Here is a 24,878-nt window from a genome sequence, read left to right as displayed (position 1 = left end):
CTTGAGATTTTAAGAAAATTTTAGGAGAATTCCACGGCACAGTAGCCACGGCACCATTTATTGTCCCGAAGCAAGAGGCCCGGTATACCCACGGCCCACTCTGTCGTGGGTAGAAGACATCTGACGGACTAATACCTTACAAAGCTAGACGCGTGGCAAGTAGGCATCATGCCGTGGCAAGTGAGTAACCTATTTGCCACGGTTCTAGCGTGGCAAAATATCACAAATAGCCACGGATATTCCAATCCGTGGCAATTAGGAAAAGCTCAGTAATTTTGTAGTGCCTCTTCCATAAATTACAATCTCGGCCGTCCAACTTCGCCAGCCGAATTGTCGAACCTAGATTAAATCTCAGGAGACCAACTAAGACTAACTTAATAGCGTCACACTCTATTTTTTGCATCAAGTATCATGACTTAGCTCCCCACACATGATCACCCGCCGTCTAGTTTGCGCGCGATTGGTCAGAATAACTAGGTCTTGCACACAAGACCCACTCAACAATCTGTTGCATATTTTTCACGAAAATACTCGAGACATCAAACATGTAACAAACTGGGGAATGCTCACTGGGGTATTAGTCTGGCGATTTACAACGTGCGGTGTGCAACGCGCCCAATACGATAAAGTATCAGGAAAAGGCAGACGGTTAATGAGCAGTAAGTGAGTAGTGGGTGTAAGGCTGACCAGTCTTCCCTCGTGATGGAAACATGATGGTCACAACTTTTTACACGACTCCACTTCTCCACTTCTTAACTGTCTCCACTTCCTACAAGATCAGGTGTGCTCAATCATGACTTGTATAAATAGGTTTTCGACCTATTTCGACAACAGGGACAAGTTTTATCAACACAAGTATTCAGAAAAACACAAAAGAACTGATGGCTTACATTCCGCAAGCCAGTTCCAAATTATGATACAAGTCATAAAACATCCACACCTTCAAAATCCAATATTTTGATCTCAACACCTTCTTTGCTTCCCTCCCTAAGATCAACCCTTCTCCTTCACTTTGTGACTGAAGAAAGTCTGGAACGACCATTTCTTGGTTTAGGCCAGAATTGTACAGATTGATCTCTCGAATCTAAAGTACTCCCGTGCAGTGCATTTGTTTAGGGTTTAGATTCGTTTCTCGGCGGAACACCCAAATTTATCATTTCCAGCAGAATCAGTTTTTACCCCAAAACAACTATATGGGGTGGAACGCAACAGCAGACTCTATAGAAATGCAAAAAGAAATGCAAATCAGTTATTAGTTCCAGTCAAATGCACTTTGTTCAATTTGTCAGTGCATACAAAGCTATTTAGTGGTTACTCCTTAAAGCACTTTAATTTGTAACAGGTATGCAATTATGAGCGGCAATTAACTCTCTTTTGTTGTCTTTTCTTTGTATCTCTTAACCTATCATCTTTTCGATAAGAGTTTACTTTTTAATTGAATTTACTTTTTTTCTGTCAAAATAAATAAATAAAAACCTTCTAGATTAGTTAAAAGAAAATGATTAGTAAAACTTTGGAGTATAAATAAAAGAAAACAACAACGCTGCCAGGACTAGAACCCGAGCGAGGTATCTTGAGACTATCCTAACCACTTAGAGTACAAGCGAGTTGTGTTCCGCTAGGTGATATAGCTTAATTTGCCTCTATATTGTAGAAAATATAAAATAGCCCTAATATTAGAATATATGTGTTAGTTTGGTCCTGTTGACTCGGTCTAATTGCTATAAGGTCCTTTTTCAAAATATATTTTGAGTTTGGTTAGAAAAATTTATTGTTTGGTCGTAAAAATTTATTAGGATAAATGTTATCCACGTAGATGACGTCATAGTATTTTAAGAAAGTGGCATGAATACCCATTTTTTCCCTTCTCTTCATAAATATAAATAAAAAAGACTTAAAACTTAAAACTTAAATATTTTTTGAATGAAAAGTAATATTTTTTTTAATATATCTGGAAAGCCCTCGACGAGACCTTTCGAACGAGTGTAATTGTTGCTATATTTCGAAGCTTTTAATTTTTTACCTTATTCTTTAGCTGAAAAACAACTATAAAAAAACTACAATACCAGCTCATTTTACAAAATGAACTACTTGAATGAACTACCATACTAGCTATAGTTCACTCTACAAAATGAACAACGAGTTCATTTTACAAAATGAACAACGAGGATGAACTAACATACGAGTTCATTCTACAAAATGAACTGGTATAATGAACTACTATTACGAGTTCATTCTACCATACGAAAACCATTAGAGGTTCATTCTACAATATGAACACCTATCACGAGTTCATTCTACAATGTGAACACCAAAATGAACATCTATTACAAATTCATTCTACAAAATGAACTACCATAGTTAACTATCATTACTAGTTCATTTTACAAAATGAATTACCATTCTTACAATATGATTATATGAACTATCATTATGTGTTCATTCTATGATATGAACACCTATCATGAGGTCGTTTTACAATATGAACTACAATAATGAACTACTATTACGATGTCGTTTTGCTAAATAAACTACAATAACTATCATATACGAGTTCATTAACTGTTAGAGTTAGAATAAACTACGATGCTCTAAAATAATGTTCATTTTTGGATATGAACTACCATTATACTGAAAAAATATATTAAAGTTTCGATACGTAACATAATGAGTACTAGTTCCGTATATCTCGTTAAGACCCTTTCCGATTATATAAAATTTGTTAATTTTCGACTTATTCTTTGAAACATGTAGTTTTGTTTTAGTAGAGAGAAAATAAAGAAAAAAAAAATAGTAAAAATGTATATCACGTGAAGAAGAGAGAACATAAGAAAGAAAAAACATGATAAACTAAACTCTCCATTTATTGATAGACCAAACTGACTTGAAACCACCTAAAATAACACTGAACTGAAATCTCCCCAATTGGTTTCCATTCATGCTTCCCGGTTACGCCCATATATATAAGGCCCTTGGACCCTTTGCCTGTTTCCAGAGATAGGGGATTTTAGTTTTGTAGGAAATACCAATAGGTCCTAGGAATAATACATTAGAGAGAGTTTGGTCCAGTTGACCTAGTCAACTGCCCGTTTGGTCCATTTTTAAAATATATATTACTATTTGGTCCTAGAAATTATAATTTGGTCCTAGGATGACGTCATACATGATGTAATTATCATTTGGTAGGGACATAAATATCCCTTTGCGACCATATATATAGAAAATATCTTATTTTTCAGATTCACTTTCTCTCTCTTCTTAGTTTCAGATCTAGTTTCTCTCATTTTCTCTCTTTTTTCCATTTTTTTATTCTAGTGATGAAGAAGATGAAGATGATAATGAACGATTCTCTCTTCTCTCAATTTTTTTATCTGCTAGTGATGAAGAAGATGGAAGATGATGATGATGATGAATACGATGAAGTTTTGTGTTTTTGTTTTTTGATGTTTGGTGTTGTTTTGATGATGAAGACGGTGATGTTAGAGATTTTGCTGTTATTTATGATGATGATGAACCTTTATCATCTTCACATGCTTGGGTAAGTTTCGGATCTACAAAAGAACCTTGAAATCCTTTGATTTTTTTTCTTTTTCTTCATCATCACATTGGATCTTCTGTTCTTGATTTTTGGATCTGTTGCTGTTGTTGTTCGTGTTGTTGTTGAAGATGAAGAGGAATATGAACTATGTTTGTTTTTCTTGTTGTTGTTGAATATGAAGATAAACTCTATTGCTGCTAGTGTTGAAGATGCAGATGATGAAGATGAAGATGAACTCTGTTGCCGTTGAAGATGAAGAATGATGAAGACGACGAAGTTCATCAAACAGAATGAACTCGTGTTGAAGATGAACTCGTGTTTGATGAAGATGAACTTTGATTTTTATGGATTTTTTTTTGTGTGTTCATGTAAATAGTCAACTCTGTTTCTAGATCTTGAATTACTAGGTGTTCATGTAAAGAATGAACTCATGTTGAAGATGAACTCTGTTTTTTTGCATGTTCATGTAAAGAATGAAATCTGTTCTTTTTTTTTTTGTGTGTGTTTATGTAAAGAATGAACTCATTTCTAGGTTTGAAATAGTTAATTTTTGATAGGTGTTCATTTTATCGAATGAACTCTGCTTTCTTATAGGTTTTATCAGGTGTTCATTTGAAGAATGGAAAAGGAATGAACTCCGGAGTTCATCAGACAAAATAAACTGCTACAAAAAAAAGTAAGTAGGAAATTTAGTTTGGTTTTATTAGGTGTTCATTTGAAGGAATGAACTTCCGAAGTTCATCAGACAAAATGAACTACCACAAAAAATAAGTAGGAATTAACACGGAAGGGTATTTTGGTCCATTTAATATTTTTAAATAATTATGGATCAAATGGAAAAGGTGATTTCTGAAAGGACCAAACAGACTTGGGACCACCTAAAAAAGACCAAACGATATTTTCTGGTTTAGTTTTCTCCATCTAAAAATATTTTGAACATAGAATCGATGATACTAGACAATCATCGTCACCATCCTCTTTCTATACTTCTCCACCAAACAGATGTTTGTGCCATCGCAAACCGGTACGTAGCACAATTACAGTTCTGTTGTACCCAGAATCCCATATCTCATTCTCTTGCCCAATCAGTTCATGCGAACATAATCACATCTGGTTTCAAGCCACGGGGCCATATTCTCAATCGTCTGATCGATATCTATTGCAAATCAAATAACATTGTGTATGCGCGTTATTTGTTCGATAAAATTCCTAAACCAGATATTGTCTCAAGAACAACTCTAATATCGGCCTACTCTGAGTTAGGAAATGTAAACTTTGCTAAGTATATATTTTATGAAGCCCCTTTAAGTATTCGTGATACGGTTTCTTATAATACAATGATTACTGGGGTTTGACATAATAATGACGGTTATAATGCAGTCAAAATTTTTAATGAGATGAGAAAATATGGGTTTAAACCGGATAATTTAACGTTTGGGAAAATTAGGCCAAGGCCCAACCCATGGATAACCCATAATATGAGGCCCCTAGTTAAAAGAGTTTTATTACTAGGCCCTGAATTAAAAATAAATTTTAATTCGGTTGAAATGACCAGAATAACCTTCACTATATAAGTATCTAACCTAGGTTTTCTATCAAACCGATAAATTCATTTCATTTCAAGAGAGAGAAACTGAATCTCACCTGAGAAAACTTCCGGTCGAAAACCTTCAAAGAAGTGCAGAGAAATTTGTTTCAGAGAATTTTTTTTGCAGATCGAAGAAACGAAAAACTAAAACAGGTAGATTTCGCTCAAATCTTCTTCTTCGTGTTTAATATTTTCTTCTTCTTCGTGTTTAATATGTTTTTCGATCTGTTTTTGTAACTGTTTTTCGATCTGTTTTTGTAACTGTAATTAAATCTGTTTTTCGATCTGTTTAATCTCATTAAATTTGATCTGTTTTCGAACTGTATTTGATGTGTTAAATCTCAGTGTATTCGTTGTTTTTTGAAGACGAAGAAAGAAGAAGAAGAAGACGAACTGAGGTTTTGAATCTGTTTTCAAAACCCTAGAAACAATAAGTTGAACTGAGGTTTTGAATCTGATTTAATTACTACATCAACTGTAGGTTGATTGATGTTTTGATTTCATTTATCTCTTGATTTTGTGATTAGTTTTGAAAATTAGTGTTTCGCAATTTAGGTTTCATGATTTGAAATCAAATTGATTTGTATTCTTACAATTTGCACTGTAGACTCATATTCAGGAGATTGTATCATCTCAATCTCATGTTAAGGAGTTTAGTACTACTGGAGATTGATGTTTTCTTACTTTTTAAACTGCAGGTTCAGATTCAATTTACATTTTGTGAAGTAAAATGGCGCGAGGAAGAAGCAATACCGCTGAAACAGATACTGCAATAAAAGGTATAAGAGTTGAAATTATTTGATGATATGTGTTGTTATGATATCATGCTAGTAAAAACTATACATGCGATTTTGGTTGTGATGATCTAATGTAAATGCTTTTGAATGTATAACTATGCAAACAAGGGCATGTGTAACTATAAGTTACACATTCAAAATCTCACCACCAACTGTGTTGTGGTTTGTATACTGAGTGTGTAACTTGTAGTTACACATACAATTGAGCCTTTTTATACTGAATGTGTAACTGTAAGTTACACATTCAAGATGTCACCAATAACTTGCAAAGTGGCTGTGTAACTATAAGTTACACATTTAGAATCTCATGTTTATAATGTCTGTGCATGTGTAACTATAAGTTACACATTGAAAATCTAACCACTAACTTGCCAAGTGACTGTGTAACTAGAATTACACATGCATAATAACATCACTGATTTGGCAATTGCCTATGTAACTAGAAAGTTACACATGCAAAATATAACCTACGCCTGTATTGTGTTTGTAAATAATAGTTACACATCAAAAAATGACGCATGTAAACCTTCATATGCATGTGTAAGTTAAGGTTACACAATGATTCAGTTTGTGTACTTGGCAAATACACATAGTGTGTAACATGATTTTCATTTTGCAGTTAAAAATGAGTGTATTTGATAAGTACACAACATACTGACTCATGTTATTTTTGTGTGTGATGTGTACAGGAAACCTAAGGCAGTCGTTAAATGCAGTAAAGGATTTAGTAAAGGTGATAAAACCTATAGGACTGACTGATAGGGCTCAGAGATATCTTAGGAGAGCTGCTTACGGTGAACTCGTAATGATGTATTACGATGACTATGATACAGCTGTACCGAGTACAACAAGACATATAAGTACCAACAAACACGGCGTATTGAAGCTTTTGAACTACTTTGACATGGATTGTGAGACACCGTGTTCATTCAAGTTTGGTGATGATAAGATTATAGAGTCTACACCGGCAAAGCTGGCTGGTATATTTTGCATGCAGAGGATTGGAAGCAGAAAGGGTCAGAATCTGTTAAAGTACTATTGTCCTAGTGATTTGACTGACAATGTTTTTACAACAAATTCTTGACTGATATCAAATCTACAAAGCATCAGACGACAGTGACTAAGACAAACATTTTAGAAAAGATAAAACAACTTATGACAAAAAGGAGCAAAAGTGGGAAAAGAAAGAAAGTTGATGAGAAGGATCTAGTTTGTTTGATATGTCTTTATCTTTGCTGTGTATTGTTTTTTGGCGACAAAAATGCTAATGGAGTGAACACGAAATATCTTAGTATCGTTGAAACATATGATACGGTGCTCAAGGTGTCGTGGCCTGATTTAATACACGAGCACTTGTTTGAAGAAATTCATACTAATCTTGGTTGTTTGTCAAATGTGAAGGCTTGTGTGCAATACCTACTGGTAAAAAGCTTGTGTGTAGTTTCTTATTCCAGCAGTTTTAGTGTTACGTGATGGATATTTTTGTTCAATCGACTAATTAAAATTTATATGTTGCAGTTATTGTTTGTTGAATACATGCCAGCAGGATTAATCCCAAAAGTTGAGAACCATGAAGAAGATATCCCGAGGATTGGGAGGTGGGATATATACCATATTTCTGATTACATTTGGAGAACAGACATGACACGGTTTTCGGTAAGAGTTATATGTCAGTTGGTTTAGGTTTTGTAAATTTATGGTAATGTAATTTAGATAAAACTTTGATGTAATCAAAATTGTCATGTGTAGCTATAAGTTACACATGCAAAGATAACACCAGTGAATGCATTTTATATGTGTAACTATAGGTTATATATTTTATATGTGTAACTATAAAATGTGCTTATGTAACTATAGGTTACACATATAAAATGTGCTTATGTAACTTTAAGTTACACATACAACTGAAATTTTGTATATTTAGAATGTTCAACTGTTTTTGCTATCTCTTTTTAACCTCTCCATCTGTTAATTGCAGCCAACTCTTAGCTTTGTGGCTGAGTTTTCACAGCTTGAGAAGCAGCTAGGTATATCAACAGTTGTACCCAGCAAGGACGACCTGCAAAGTTGGCTGAAAGCGCAAACCATTGAGAATGGCCATCTGAAAGAGCAACTGCAAGCAAAGCAAGCAAAGCAAGCAAAGCAAGCAATGTTTAAAGCAGTGTATGCAATTGCCAGAGAAGGGATATCAGAAGGGGACCTTTCAGGAACAGCAGAATTCAAGATTCACAATTTTAGTTGCCAAATTATGCAAGCAATGGGTATTGATCCTTACAAAGTGACCCAGGAAGAGTTTATGCAACATGAAGATGCTGGACATGGAGGTACTGAGCATGAAGAAGAAGAGTTACAGTTAGTTGAGACTGAGCAACAAGGAGATGGAAGTACTGAGCATGAAGAAGAAGAGACCGAGAAAGAGACTGAGCAAGAGAAAGAGAAAGATGATGCAGAAACTTCCTTCCATGAAGAATGTAAGTAGTTGTTCATTTTTAATATGCTTCTTTAACTTGATTAGACTTAATAAATGTTGAGTAAACTAATCATATGTATGTGTAATCCCTAGTTACACATGCTATATGCATGTGTAACTTCTGGTTACACTAGTTAGATGCATGTGTAAATCCATGTTACACTAGGTATCCATGCCATATTCATGTGTAACTTGAAGTTACACATGTTAGTTATCCAAGCAGTCGATTACACATGATATAATTCTTCTTGAAATTTTATTAAAAAATTTTAACATCATCATCATCATCCTAATTCTCATTTCAATCCTTGTGTAGTTCCACGTATGAGCCTTGCAGCTGGAAATACGCCAAGAATTCAGCAAGCTCAAACTGCTGCAGAGGGGCACAAAAGAACACTGAGGACATATAGTTCAAGTTTGAAGAGTGTGACAACTTGCAAGACTCCACCAAAGAAAAGTCCCGTTTCAAAGGGAAAGCCCACTCCTACAAATAATGTTGATGAGGAGCAGAAGAAAGATGTTGAAGAGACACCTGTTACGGATGAAGCGCAGAAGAAAGCTGCAGACGGTGGAGTTGTGGATGGGGCAGGTGATGATGTAGCTGCAAAAGCCGCAGGTGATGATGTAACTGCAAAAGTCAATGATGAAACACCTGCAAATGTTGGTGACGGTTTGGTTATGACTGCTCCAACTCAGCCAACTCCTAGAACTTTTGGGGACAGTTCTGCTTCAACACAGTTTGAGGACTCCATGGTGATAAGTGCTACAACACCGCAACTAGGAGCTAACCCTGATGATATGTCGAATGTTGAAGTGAGTGAAATGATAGATGAGATCGTCAGTGACATTAACAAAACTGAACATGGACCTGCAGTGACGGAGAATGCAGAACCTACCTCAACTGGTATGAATCTCTTCCGTTCTATGTTTTGTTTGTAATGGAAGTGTAACTTCAAGTTACACATTGTAAAAGGCATGTGTAGCTTGAAGTTACATACAATATGTTTTGTTTGTAATGGATGTGTAACTTCAAGTTACACATTGTAAAAGGCATGTGTAGCTTGAAGTTACATACAGTACATTTTGTTTGTAATAGAAGTGTAACTTCACGTTACACATTGTAAAAGGCATGTGTAGCTTGAAGTTACATACAGTACATTATTATTTTGGCATGTGTAACTTTAAGTTACATACATGTGCTAATTTTACTGAGATTCTACCTATATTTGTTTGCGCAGCTACAACACAGGATAACTTTTTTAGCCTTGGAATAGATAAAACTCCAAGACCTGTAGGAGAGTTACTGAAGGAAGCTGCGAAGACAATAAGAGAAAACCAACCATCATTCATGCAAGAACGTGTGCTGAGGAATAGAAAAATTCCAACACAAGATCTGAAACAATATCAAAGAAATTCAAAGAGGGTTAAGAAGACATCTAATGAAGAAGAAATGGCCGCAGTTCCAGAAGTGGAAAAAGAAAGAATAGACGCAGTTCCAGAAGTAGAAGAAAAAAGAATGGCTGAGGTTGCTGAAGAAGTGATGGAACAATGAGAAAGGATGTGAAAAGTTCAGAAGTTATCGAAAGGCTGGAAGGCGAGAAAAAGAAGATAGTGCTTGAATATTTCAATACTCATCCGAAAACGTAAGTAGCTTGACTCCAAGTAGGATTGATTCTTTTATTGATTGTTGTATTTTACTACTTGATTGTGTTATCTTGATTAATAATAGTTTACTTCTTTGTAATGCAGAGACATTGCTTGGATGGAATGCGACGAAGATGGTAACCAGATGTTTGATATATCTGGAGAAATAATGCTACAGCTTACCAAGAAAGAATCCTACTTGGAGTCAGAATTCATCGACTTCTACATTAGCAGATTGAAGACAAAGATGAACTCTAACAGCAAGTATGACACAACGTTATTCCTGTCGCCAAAAGCATAAGTAAGTACTTCCATATATTTAAAATCTTATTGCATTTATAATGTGTAGTGTATGTGGTAAGATTATGATAACATACTCGAGATTTTTTAATGTCGGAAACCGTTTATAATGTGTAATTTGAAGTTACACAACCATTTATAATGTGTAGTCTGAAGTTACACATCCTTATTTTTCCAGTGTAAAACCCAAGGCCCTATGTGTAACTTCTGTTTACATAATCACTTGTTCATTTGTAACTTTTGATTAAAAATGTGAGTTTGACATTCCAAATGGTTTTTGCAGGCCTCTTACTTGAACGATTACGGAGAATTCAAGAGATTTTGGATTCCAAAGCTTGCGAAGGAGTATGTCAAGTACAAGAACGATGCAGTCAGACTTTTCGCCCCAATGTGCAACAACAACACACACTTCACACTGCTGGAGTATGACTTGAGGAGCTCTAATGCTTGGTCCTACATGAACTCGTCAAACGTTAAGGAACTCAAGTGTGAACACCTTGTTCAAGCCAAGAAATATGTATTTGCAATTACTACAGAACTGAGACTCTTGTATCCTTATGCTCTTGGGATGAATGAAAATGCCAAGAATCTCCCTTCGCCACCACAAGGTTCATTTCCTGACTGTCTTCCATATGTATGCACTTACATGAAGATAAGGATGAATAATAAACCACTTGACAAAAAATTAAGCTCAAGTATGATGCTATGGTGGACTGACAAGTTGAACCGCATGAGAGGAAGCATGCTTTACAAGATTCTTTCGGATCCATCCAGAGATGTGTAAAGCAGTCATTAGGATTAGAAAAAACTTTATACTCGTAAATATGTTGTTAGCCACAAGCAGATGTTAGACTTGGAAAATATGTTGTTAGAAACTTTTAAATTTCATCAGTTAGTAGATTTTAGCAGTTCTTGGTTTTGAAAATATTTTTGGATTGAAATTCTTTGAATTAAAAACTTTTATCTTGTTAGAAATTCTACTGTTGTGTGTACAGGTTTCAGAAAGTATGCAACATCTTAAGTAACTACACATCTTAACTTGATGCAGAAGGTGTAACCAGAGTTTACATATGCATTTATCATGTGTAAGCTAATGTTACACATGCATTCACAGCAGTGTAACTTCTGGTTACACATCCATATATTTGAGTGTAAACTGAAGTTACACAAGCCATTGATCGGACTTACCCAATAAATCAAAATAAAATAAAGTTACACCAGCATTTATCATGTGTAAGCTAATGTTACACATGCATTCACAGCAGTGTAACTTCTGATTACACATCCATATATTTGAGTGTAAACTGAAGTTACACAAGCCATTGATCGGACTTACCCAATAAATCAAAATAAAATAAAGTTACACCAGCATTTATCATGTGTAAGCTAATGTTACACATGCATTCACAGCAGTGTAACTTCTGGTTACACATCCATATTTGAGTGTAAACTAAAGTTACACAAGCATTTTGACCACTGATCAGACGTACATAAATAAATCAAAAACAGAGTAAAATGCATTTCAACTGTGAACTGACAAAATATAAAATCTGAATAAAAGATCCTTGCACATAATCAACGTTGCAGAAAAATAAAAACGTTTGGTCCGTGAGAACCGAAATGAAGAAAACTAAAAAACATACAATCCAAGACAAATAAGAATCCACACATCAAATCATTGCTTGCAGAAATGAACTTTGGTAGGCTAAAGCTAGTGGGGTGTGAACTTCCGAGGATTCCTGCAACCTGCCTTGTTGTGACCTGTTTCCTTGCAATTGCTGCAACAAACTTTCCTCTTCAGCTTCTTCTCACCTTTACTTATAATCCTTTTCCCTGGTGGTCTACCTGGTTGCTTCTTCACGGTAGGCGGGTTGACATTGTCGTCTGGATGATATTCAACAGGCATGTTATAGTTGGGAATCGGCTGGATGGCATGCATATAAGTCTTCCTAAAATAGTCGCTTGTAAAATACGCTGAAATGAAATCAATAGCCTCACGTTTAATCTTGCGTATGGCTGAAAGAGCATGAGCACAAGAAAAACCATATACGCGCCACCTGGAAGAAAACAAAAATAATCAAAAAATCAGTTTGTTGCACATACAAATCATAAAACACTCAAAATTAGCTAGTTACAGGTGCATATACAGGATGTGTATCTTTAAGTTACACTTGCAAAATAGATGTGTAACTACTATTTAGACATGCATATATCTAATGTAACTGGAAGATACACATTCTAAAAAAAATGAACATACAGAGAGAAGAAAAAGCATAAGAAACCAAACCTTTGACAGGTGCAAGTCTGGTGTTCGAGGTCCACCATGTGAGACCTTTCGCTAAAAACTTCAAACACGGTAGGACTAGCAACCAATACTTCCCAAGTCAAACCTTCATCTTGAAGAGCCACAAGCTTTTCTTCATACTCAGGGGTTAATTGAGTCATCATATTAGCACCAATTTCACGACGCTCCGCCATCAAACACATTATTTTTCTCCTAATCTGAAAAGCAGAAAAAAACTCATGAATACATAAAGTGACAAACACATGAAATAAAAAGACAAGAAAACAACAAAACACACACACACACACTCAATTAACCTGATCAAGAAGAGCAGATGCAAGCATCTTCTTGTGAACCAGAACCCAACTATTGACTGATTCTGCTAGAGTACTAGATGTTCATCCATACCAACAACCTTTGAAACATTCGCATATGCTTCAGGTGGGATTGTCTCGATGTAATCAGCCACCCAATCACAGTTCAAGTCTCTAATCTTCTGTATGGCTTTCGCATGGTTTTCAGGTGAGAGTGCGTATGTCGCCTCTCGGAAATGGTCCATCACAAGCGAGTACCTAGGATCTGTAGCAGTGATGGGTATATTTTTCGTCAAATGATAGTAGCAGAAGCTGTGTAACCCATCTGGATAAACAAGTGGAACACCCTGCAAGAGTCCTTCATGGTGATCCGAAAGGAATGTGATTGGCCTCCCATCACCAACAACTTCAGTCAAATTCCTTAAAAACCACTCCCAGTTGTTGATCGTCTCAGAATCAAATAATGCAAAATCAAGGGGGGAAAATCCTACAAAAAAAATTGTGCAGAATCGAAAGAATAATAAGTTTCACACAAACAGAAAACAATGTGTAAATACAAGTTACACATGCTAAAACAAATATGTAACTTAAGGTTACAGATCCTATTTTCTTAGTTACACACTGAGTAAAGTAATGTGTAACTGAGAGTTACACATGTGTAACTCTCAGTTATTTGTCAACTGAAGTTGTTCAAAAAAAAAACATAAAAAAACATACCTTTACCACCATTGATCCCAGTAGATGCCATCAAGCAACCTTTGAATGTACCAGTAAGGAAAGTAGTATCCAAGTATACCATTGGACGACAAAACCGGTACCCTTTGATGCATGCAGCAAATGCGATGAAAATCCGTTGAAACTGTTTATTTTCACGTTCAAACTTTATCACACTACCAGGGTTGGTTTCCCTTATAGCATCACTATACCATACCAAGTGTGAGTAGGACTTGACATCGTTGCCATAAATCGTCTCATAAACCTTTTCCCTAGCATTATATGCCTGATAGTACTCCATGTTAATCCCATAGTTGGTCTGGAAATCAGCAGCAATTTGCTTGGGATTCTTGTGAGGATTTTTGCGAACTTCTTCCTCAATCAAACTAGACGAGAAGCTGGTGGAGTAAGTTTGGTTCAAGTTGCGCCCACCAGCACCACAAATGTGCTCAGGATTATAAGACCTGACCTGAAGAGGTTCATACAAAATATAAACAATTCAACCAAAACATAATATGGTGCAAAAACCATCATGTGTAAACCAAAGTTACACATACTGTAACAAAACATAACATATACTAAGCATTAGATGACAGAACACGGAAAACCTACCTGAAACATTTTTTTCCTTTCATCGATAGAAGTTGCATTGAATTTCCAGCAGCATTTTTCATCTGCACACTTAGTCGTGAACCTAGAACGCTCATTGTGAGTTACAATCATTTGGAAACCAGTGCGAAGACGATACTTGGTGAAAGAAACCCTGACTTGCGTAACTCCTTCAACAAACACATGACCAATTTCACCAAGAACCTTGGGCCAACCATCCGATAACAAAGGTTTCGCAGGCTTGCTTTTATCTTCCAAATACATTGCAACAGTAAGATTGTTTCTGGACGAAGACGTACTACTAGACCCATTAGAAATAGAAGAATCTGCCTTAGAGCTGGAGGAAGAGGCCACACGAGGAACATTTTACAAGAAAATATCAACACTGGTCTTCTGTTTACTATTTGTGCTGGATATAAGAGCTTGCAACGAAAAATCACAGTCAAGCGGAAAATATTTCCCACTTTCTCGGAAGAAGAAAGTAATACCAAGTAGAGTAAACTGCTTCCATTCCCTGCAAACTTGTTCCTTAAACTCTTCAAGTTTGATATCAGTATTAACACGCAGGGTAATAAAATCTGAAGAGTAGCGAACAACAACAATGCAACTAATATCAGCGTAACTAGCAGGATCCATGAAAACCTGAAAAATATAAAACACACAATAACAATATCAAAATTTTAAAACGAACGCAATTCACTCGGGGGCGTTGCCCCCTCGTGAGAAGTATATTCTATGCAGCAAGCTAAATATGAGTAAAAGATACAAATGATACAACTATTTACACATAAACCTGTTACAGGACATATAGATGTAACTTCAACTTACACATGCTTAAAATACAACAGGATATATATGTGTAAACTAAAATTACACATACTACAACTAAAAAACATCTGCTTCTTCCTCACACAAGCTTAAAATACAAACATGATATATATGTGTAAACTAAAATTACACATGATGCAACTAAAAAACATCTGCACCTTCCTTACACATGCTTAAAAATACAACATGATATATATGTGTAACCTAAAGTTACACATACTGTAACAAAAAAACAGCATGTCTAACAAATCAAATTGAAGTTGTTCTACTGAAACAAAATTGTTTCTTCATACTCCTCTCAGTATCAACAAAAATTAACAGATCGGACATGCAAGAAGAACAAATAATTCAATTTTTTTTTTGAAAACAGATCTGAAATCAAAAACAAAATAAAATTCTAGATTGATTGTTTTCTTACTTCTGAAACAATGTTCTTACTATTCCTCTTCTCGGTATCAACCAAACCTGTGTAAGCATCAACAAAAACATACTCAGTATCAAAACCAAATAAAAAACGTGAAAAAACTAGATCGCAATTGTAACAATCAAAATCAATTGAATTGAAAACTAGATCGAAATCACAATTCGTACCTACGTTGATTTCTCTATTCCAAACTGTCTTCTTCTTCTTCTCAGACTCAATAAAATCGAAACAAAACAAAAATCCAAAAATCAGTAGAAGATAGAAATCAAACAATCAATCAGAAAAGTAATGAATCAAACCTATTCGATACAAACAGAAGATAAAATTGATACAAACCTATTTTTTGTTCTTCAATGCATCGCCTCAAACTCATCAGATCTGAAATCCACTGAATAACATCAATAAATTGAGAAAAAACAACAATGAATCCTTGTTCTTCGTCTCCTCTTCAACACGGCAACAAACTAACAAACTCTTGTTTTTCAATGCAACAATTTCGTGTGAAGAAAAAACCTAATTCTGTTTCTCAAGAAAAAATCAACGAGAGCAGAGAGAATAGAGAGCTAAAAACTAATTTGATTTGATTTTCTGTTTCTGTTACCATATAAAACAACTTTAAATACTAGAGGGTAATTATGGTATTTTCAATTTTATTAAAAATCCTGATGACGTCAGCAATCCGGGAAAATTCAAAACTTGGCCCAAAAAAAAAAGATCTGGACCTAGAAATATCAAAAATGGAAAGTGTGGAGTTGATAGTGGAGGATCCATTTAGTGGGGCTTGTATATGTTGAACCCATATAGTAGGGGGTTCTAGTATTTTTCCCTTAACGTTTGCTAGTCTTCTAAGTGCGGCAGCGCTTGTAGCTCCTGATGAAAAAGAGTGTAAACAGCTACATTGTAATGTAGTCAAAGCGGGATCAGATTTATTCGTTTCAGTTTTAAATGCATTAATTTCTCTTTATGTGAAATGTGGATTTTCGTTGTTATCTCCAATGAGTGATGCTAGGAAATTATTTGATCAAATGGAGAAGAGAGATGAACTGTCGTGGATGAATATGATCACTGGTTATGTTAGGAATGGAGAGATTGAATCTGCAAGGGAGATTTTTGATGGGATGAATGAAAAATTACAGGTTGCATATAATGCGATGATTTCAGGTTATGTTCAACATGGTTTCATGTTAAAGGCTTTAGAGATGTTTAAAAGCATGCATTTGGAGGGTATCGAGCTCGATGAGTTTACTTATACAAGTGAAATAAGTGGTTGTGCAAATTCTGGACTCTTTCTTATTAGCAAGCAAGTCCATGGTTCTATTCTGCGGACAGGATGGAGGCAAGCATCTAAACTTGCACCACCTGTGAACAATGCTTTGGTTACATTATACTGTAAATGTGGGAAAGTCGACCAGGCTCGTCAAATTTTTGGTAGTATGTTGGAGAAGGGCCATGTCTCGTGGAATGCAATTTTATCGGGTGATGTTAGCGTTGGACGAATTGATGGTGGTAAAAATGTGTTCAATGCTATTCCAGAAAAGGATCTCCTAACATGGATGGTGATGATTTCGGGATTTGCACAGAATGGGTATGGAGAAGATGCGCTGAAGCTGTTTGACCGCATGAGAACCGAGGGCCTTACTCCATGTGATTACTCGTTCGCAGGTGTGCATACATTTGTGTGTTTGGGGGCTTAAAACTTTTCACTAGAATACATAGAGGAACAACGACAGGCTTTTAAAAATATGAACCAAGACCATATAAGAACTAGTAAAGGTTATAGCTGAGCCCATCCCTTTGTGATTAAGATAAAATGCAATATCATTGAATCTGGAGCTATAGAATTGAACCCAAAGGACATATAGATGTAAGAGATAAATTTATACACTCATCATATAGTCCTTATGTATACGTATCCTTTTCGTTTGAAGGTGTAATAACCACATGTGCATCTCTTGGAGCATTGGAACATGGGCGGCAGCTCCATGCTCAGCTTATTCAGTTAGGGTTCAATTCAAGCCTCTTAGTAGGAAATGCATTGATAACAATGTATGCAAGATGTGGGGTTTGAAAAGACGAGGGTACCCAAATATACCTCAATCTAAAACTTTTTCACCTATAAGTCCTTTCTTCGAAAGTGATTGTCTATGGACTCAGTCGAAACAATACGACTAATAGGTTCACACTTCGTGTGATCGTCTATGGATACAAGATCGAGACAATACGACAACAAGAAAACTTTTGTGATTGACGATGGATACAAGATCGAGACAATAGAACAACGAAGTATGTTTACTTGATAAAAGGTTCGGACTTAACCAAACACAATATGATTTCTATCAAGTAAATAGGATAACGTTTATGTATTTTACTTCTAACTATAATAAAACAATTATAATTGCGGAAATAGAAAAGTAAAAGACACAACAAGATTTTGTTAACGAGGAAAACGCAAATGCAGAAAAACCACAGGACCTTGTCCAGAATTGAATACTCTCAGGATTAAGTCGCTATAAAAAATCTAAACCAACTTCATATAGTTGAGACCATGCAACTAAACCTATAGTTCACCTAGTTCCGTCTGTATCCCTGCGCCTCCAACTTGCAATAAGTCACGCACTTGGAACAACTCCTTTGGTTCGTATTCCAAACAGTAAAGGAACAACAAATCTTTTCGGTAACAACTCTTTCCAAACAACGTGATATGAGTTTGACAAAAGGCTCTTTCGTTTATCCCAATAAACTCCTTTGTCAGGTCCTTAGATTTATCTTTTCAACAACTACCAAAGTAATTGTTAAGATTATGCAATCAACACTTTGAATCACAAAGAATTGTATTGATGTTGATCTACTCAACTAATCAATCAAATCTATCATAAAGATAAACCGATTATAGTTAGATCATTTTCCAGCCGAAACAAGTTTTGTGCACACCAAAGATTATGAACCCAAATATCTTCTTTGTCTTCAAATCTTCTTTGATCTTCAATAAACACCTGCACACAAACAACTTGAATCTCTTGTGATCAATCACACACAGAACAGAGTCTGTTAACAATGGATTATCACAAGACGTCTTTAGATCTACAAACAGTCTAAAGATCCCCGTCGAAACTTCGATCTAGTTTGAGTGAATCTTATATCAGAAGAGAAGATTCTCAAGCATAAACAAACTAGGTGCAACCAAAGTTCAAAAGCCGTTAGTCAATCAAATCAGTCGAAAACTAATAATAAACTGCAATTATCTAGTTTCCCACCAACGGTACTAATAGAGCTTCTCAATCTGTTAGAGCATAGCTCGGTTTAACCCACCAAGCGTTGGTATGTCAAGTTTGGTTTTTATATTTTAGTGAATCAAAACTCATTTTAAGAGTCGATTGATTATGTACTAGAGTCAACTTCGTATAGGTTAGCTTGAAAGTATTAGGATATAAGACATTACAAGTATTGCGAAGACTTGAAGAAGTGAAGAAGTAAGAAGCTACAACGACAACATCATCCTTCCACTTGAGGTTAGTGATATTTGACTTGAATTGTTTCATTCCCTAACGTATCTTTCAAGTCGTGCATATTGAAAACAAAAACTACGAAACATGAACATTCTAGATAGACATAGTATTAAGGAATACAATACGAGGTTTATTGCTTCACCATTAAACTTTGTAGATAAGACATCGACATAATCATTTAAATGCTATTGTGATTATGTATGGGTATGAGGTGAGGATTTCATCCTAGGAAACAATGTTTTACATGTGTTTTAAGGAAGTAAGTTCATAAACTTGTTTATGAATCGAAAAAGAAATCGTCATGCGTTATTGGTATTGTTATTCATTGCATATCTTGTGAACAACCAATATGTGTGATTTAGTATAACTGCTCATGACTTGTTTGTGTTTTTTGTAAACTATTCACAAAGGCCTGACTTATGTATTGGTACGAATTTTATTAATGAAACCCATCTTAAGTAATCACCTGAGATGGTATGATCGAGTTTGTGATTTGTGTATGACCGAATCTGGGTAAAGGGGAACCGATCCTAGTAAGAGGTGCAACACATCACAAAGAGGAATCTATCCTTGTATGAGGTGCAGTAAGTTTGTAGCAGAAAGGGGAACCGATCCTATGGACATGTGCAACACGTTTTTAGGAAAAGGGGAACCGATCTTATGGACATGTGCAACACATATAAGTTAGATACCATATATATGCGGGGAATCGATTCTAGTACCTAGTCAACCGAATTTTGGAAAGCTAGTGTGACTATGCACAATACTCACATGGAGGTAGAACCAAAACTTATTTGGGTAGAACCATTAAACCTATGATGTGTGATTGAGTGTTCTTGATCAATCACATAGTTCTTGAAAGTCAGATGAACCAATTCTAAACTTGTTTGGAAGTGTGGCAAATCGGTTTCAAGATTGTAAGTATGAAAGAGGACTTACAAAGTAAGGATGTCGACACACTTTGAACACATGCAGTAATGTTTATCTTTAATTGTTCAAAGTTATTCCTTAATAACTAAAGAAAGAAAATCTCAGGATCAAAACATAAATAAGTTAAGAATCTTTTAATTAAGGTCTTAATTTTATTTTAGGAAAATAAGAATTAGTAATGCGCATATACTAGTTAAAGATTTTCCAAAGAGATTTTCGGTCAATATTTTGGACAGAGCATTTTCAGGAATTATGGAAACCGAATTTGTGCTTTAATGAATATCTTGAGAATATTTTCGGTTTTGGAAATTCCTTGGTGTCCAAACTTCCTTGTCTATAAATACTTGAAGTTTGCATTTCTAGCAAGCTAATCCTCCGTGACAACAAACTTCCTCGGTTGTGTTGTTACTGGTGAAGCCGCCTATTCGGAGAGGAGAGTAACCTAATTAGGCGAAATCTCTTACGGCCACTCAGTTTAAAGTCTTCTTTGGGATTGAGAAGCTTTATTAGTACCGTTGGTGGGAAACTAGATAATTGCGGTTTATCTTGTGTTTTCGATTGATTTGATTGACTAACAGTGGTTGAACTTTGATTGCACCTAGTTTGTTTATGTTTGAGAATCTTATCTTCTGATATAAGATTCACTCATACTAGATCTAAGTTTCGACATGGATCTTTAGACTGTTGTTAGTGCTAAAGACGATCTTGTGATAATCCATTGTTAACAGACTGAGTTCTGTGCATGATTGATCACAAGAGATTCAAGTTGTTGTGTGCAGGTGTTTATTGAAGATCTAAGAAGATTTGAAGACAAAGAAGATATTGAAGATTTCTGATTTGGGGTTCATAATCTTTGGTGTGCACAATACTTGTTTCGGTATAAGAGGATCCAACTATAATCGGTTTATCCTTGTGGTAGATTGGATATATTAGTTGTGTAGATCAGCATTAATACAATTCTTTGTGATTAAAAGTATTGATTTCAAAATCTTAACAATTACCTTTGGTAGTTGAACATAAGATAGATCTAAGAACCTGAAGAAGGAGTTTATTTGAGATAAACAGAAGAGCCTTTGTCTAACTCACATCACTTGGTTGAAGAGAGTTGATACCAAACATATTTGTTGTTCCTTTAATGTTTGGAATACGAACCAAAAGAATTGTTCCATTTACGTGACTTATTCATAGGTCGGAGGCGTGGGAATACAGACGGAACTAGGTGAACTATAGGTTTAGTTGCTTGGTCTCAACTATACGAAGTTGGTTTAATTTTGTGTAGCGGCTTAATCCTGAGAGTATTCAATTCTGGACAAGGTCCCGGGTTTTTCTGCATTTGCGGTTTCCTCATTAACAAAATCTTGCTGTGTCATTTACTTTTATTTTCCGCATTATAATTGTTTTATTATAATTAAAGTAAATCACACAAACGTTAATTCCTATTTACTTGATAAGCAATCATATTGTGTTTTGTTAAGTCCGAACTTTTTTATCAAGTAAACATACTTCGTTGTTGTATTGTCTCGAACTCGAATCCATAGACGATCACACGAAGTGTGAACCGATTAGTTGCATTGTTTCGACTCAGTCCATAGACAATCACTTTCGGATAAAGGACTTATAGGTAGGAAAAGTTTTTATATTGAGGTATATTTGGGTACCCTCGCCTTTTCACAATCCCAAAGAAGTCTTTAAACCGAGCGGTCATAAGAGATTTCACCTAATTAGGGTACTTTCCTGTCTGAATAGGCGGCTTCACCAGTAACAACACAACTAGGTAGTTTTGCTGGCTCTGAGGATTAGTTTGCTAGAAATGCAAACTTTAGTATTTATAGACAAGGAAGTTTGGACACAAAGGAATTTCCAAAAACGAATATTCTCAAAGATATGCAATAAATCCAAAATCGGTTTTCATAATTCCTGGAAATGCTCTGTCCAATTAATGACCGAAATCTCAGTAGAAAATCTCCAACTAGTAAATGCACATTACTAATTTTTATTTTCTAAAGATATGCATTTTAATTGCTGGAAATTAAAAGCATATAAAAACTAAAAACCTTAATTAAAATATTCTCAATTTATTTCGATCCGGGATTCTCCTTTAGCTATTAAGGAATATCTTTGAACCATAAAAGATAAGGGTTATTGCACATGTTCAAAGTATGTCGACATCTTTACTTTGTAAATCTTTTTTCATATTTACAATCTTGGAACCGATTTTCCACACTTCCAAACAAGTTTAGAATTAGTTTATCTGACTTCCAAGAGCTATGTGACTGATTATCCTATCAAATCACCATTAATGGGTTTCACGGTTCTACCTCAACATAAAGTTTCGGTTCTACTTCCAAGTGGGTACTAGGATCAGTTACACTAGTTACCATAAAATGGCTAACTAAGTACTAGGATAGGTTACCACTTCTTATGGTAAAACTTGTTATCGGTCGACCAAGTTATAGGATCGGTTACACCAACTTAGTAAAACTTGTTAAACCTCTTACAAGGATCGATTACACTCTCTCTTGTGATCGGTCACACCTCTTACTAGGATCGGTTACCCAATGGCTAGTATTTAGTCACACCAAATTCAAGATATCGATCTTACCATCTTAGGTGATTACTTAAGATCGGTTTAACTAATAAAAGTCATACCAATACAAAAGTCAGGCCCTGTGAATAGTTTTACCAAGATACATAAACAAGTTATGAGCGGTTATACTAAACACGCATATTGGTAATTCAAAATATTTGCAATGAAAAACAATACCAATAAGCCTAGCGATTTCCCTTTCGATTCACAAAACAAGTTTATGAATTTGCTACCTTTAAACGAATGTAAAACATTGTTTCCTAGGACGAAATCTTCACCCATACCCATACACAATCACAACAGCATCCATACGATTATGTCGATATCTTATATACGAAGTTCAAAAGATAAGTTTTATACTTCGTATTGTATTTCTTAATACTACGTCTAACTAGAGTATAATCATTCACATCTTCGAAGTTATGTTTTCAATATGCACGACTTGAAAGATACGTTAGGGAATGAAACAGTTCAATTCAAATATTACTAACCTCAAGTGGAAGGATGATGTCGTCGTTGTAGCTCCTTACTTCTTCAAGTCTTCACGTAATACTTGTAATGTCTCATATCCTAATACTTTCAATCTAACCTATACGAAGTTGACTTTAGTAAATAATCAAGTGACTCCTTAAATGAGTTTTGGTTCACTAAAATATGACAACCAATCTTGACATACCAACGCTTAATGGGTTCAACCGAGCTATGCTCTAATAGGGTTGTTGAAGCAGCTCATGTAGTGTTTCATATGATGCCTTACATTGACTTTGTTTCTTGGAATGCCATGATAACAGCTCTTAGACAACATGGTCACGGACTTCAGGAACTAAAAGTATTCGATCTGATGTAACAAGAGAATATTAAACCTGACCGTATTACTTTCTTAATCATTCTCACTGCTTGTAGCCATTCAGGTCTGGTCAAAGAAGGATGCAAGTATTTTGAATCAATGGATAATGTCTAGGGAATAACCCCTGATGAAGATCATTATGCCTGTTTCATTGATTTACTTTGTCGAGCTGGGAAAATCTCAGAAGCTAATGATTTGATTCAAAACTTTCCTTTCAAACCAGGGGCACCTATATGGGAGGCACTTCTTAATGGTTGTCGGATTCATGGTGAAAAAGTGGGGGTCTAACAACCTTACCCAATATTTCGCTTAGCAATCTGTATGGACTAACTCCAATATACTTTCAATAGAATCAACTAGACAGTCAGACTCAGTCTTAAGAAAAGTATATCAAGGAGTTATATCTCAATTTCTCGATTCAATACTTACTCAAGCAAATAGCAATCTGCAAGTCTAATTGAATACAAGAGAAATTAACTTGAACGGTACCAAAGACCAATGTTCAAGGATCAATCAATTTCAATCAACAACCAAAGGTTGGATTTACCAATTGATCGATTCAACGCACAACCTATGATATTTAAATTATATAACAAAATATAATGCGGAAAAGAAATAACACAGATACCAGATGTTTTGTTAACGATGAAACCGCAAATGCAGAAAAACCCCAGGACCTAGTCCAGATTGAACACACACTGTATTAAGACGCTACAGACACTAGCCTACTACAAGCTAACTTCGGTGTGGACTGTAGTTGAACCCCAATCAATCTCACACTGATCCAAGGTACAGTTGCGCTCCTTGCGTCTCTGATACCATCAGGATACTACGCACTTGATTCCCTTAGTTGATATCACCCACAACTAAGAGTTGCTACGACCCAAAGTCGAAGACTTTAATAAACAAATTTGTCTCACAAAGAAAAGTCTACATGAATAGATAAATCTGTCTCCCACAGAAATACCTATGAGTTTTCTTCCGTCTTTTGATAAATCAAGGTGAATAGGAACCCATTGATATACCGGACTTATATTCCTGAAGAACAACCTAGAAATATCAATCACCTCACAATAATCTTAATCGACTAGCAAAAAAAGATATTGTGGAATCACAAACGATGAGACGAAGATGTTTGTAACTACTTTTCTATCTTGCCTATCGGAGAAACTAATCTCAAGCCAATCTTATGATTTCACTCAATCACGATAGAAACAACAAGATCAGATCACGACAACTACAGAAAAATAGTTGGGTCTGGCTTCACAATCCTAATGAAGTCTTCAAGTCGTTAACCTACAGGGTCTCGGTAGAAACCTAAGGTTAAAGTAGAATTGACTCTAGCTTATACAACTAGTATCATACAGGAGGTGTGGGGATTAGGTTTCCCAGTTTCTAGAGTTATCCTTTATATAGTCTTCAAATCAGGGTTTGCAATCAATGCTACCTTGGTAACAAAGCATTCAATATTCACGTTAGATGAAAACATGATTAGATT

At 35.4% G+C, this 24,878-nt stretch overlaps 1 pseudogene; it reads left to right on the top strand.

Moving 5' to 3' along the window:
• The first annotated feature begins 4,485 nt into the window (after nucleotides 1-4,485).
• The window catches only part of LOC113360114, a 42,786-nt pseudogene continuing 22,393 nt past the window's right edge, over nucleotides 4,486-24,878 (top strand).

This window comes from Papaver somniferum, chromosome 3 (assembly GCF_003573695.1).
Source record: "Papaver somniferum cultivar HN1 chromosome 3, ASM357369v1, whole genome shotgun sequence".
NCBI lineage: Eukaryota > Viridiplantae > Streptophyta > Magnoliopsida > Ranunculales > Papaveraceae > Papaver > Papaver somniferum.
The sequence above is the reverse complement of the archived record's forward strand: the minus strand, read 5'-3'. Positions and strand labels throughout refer to the sequence as shown.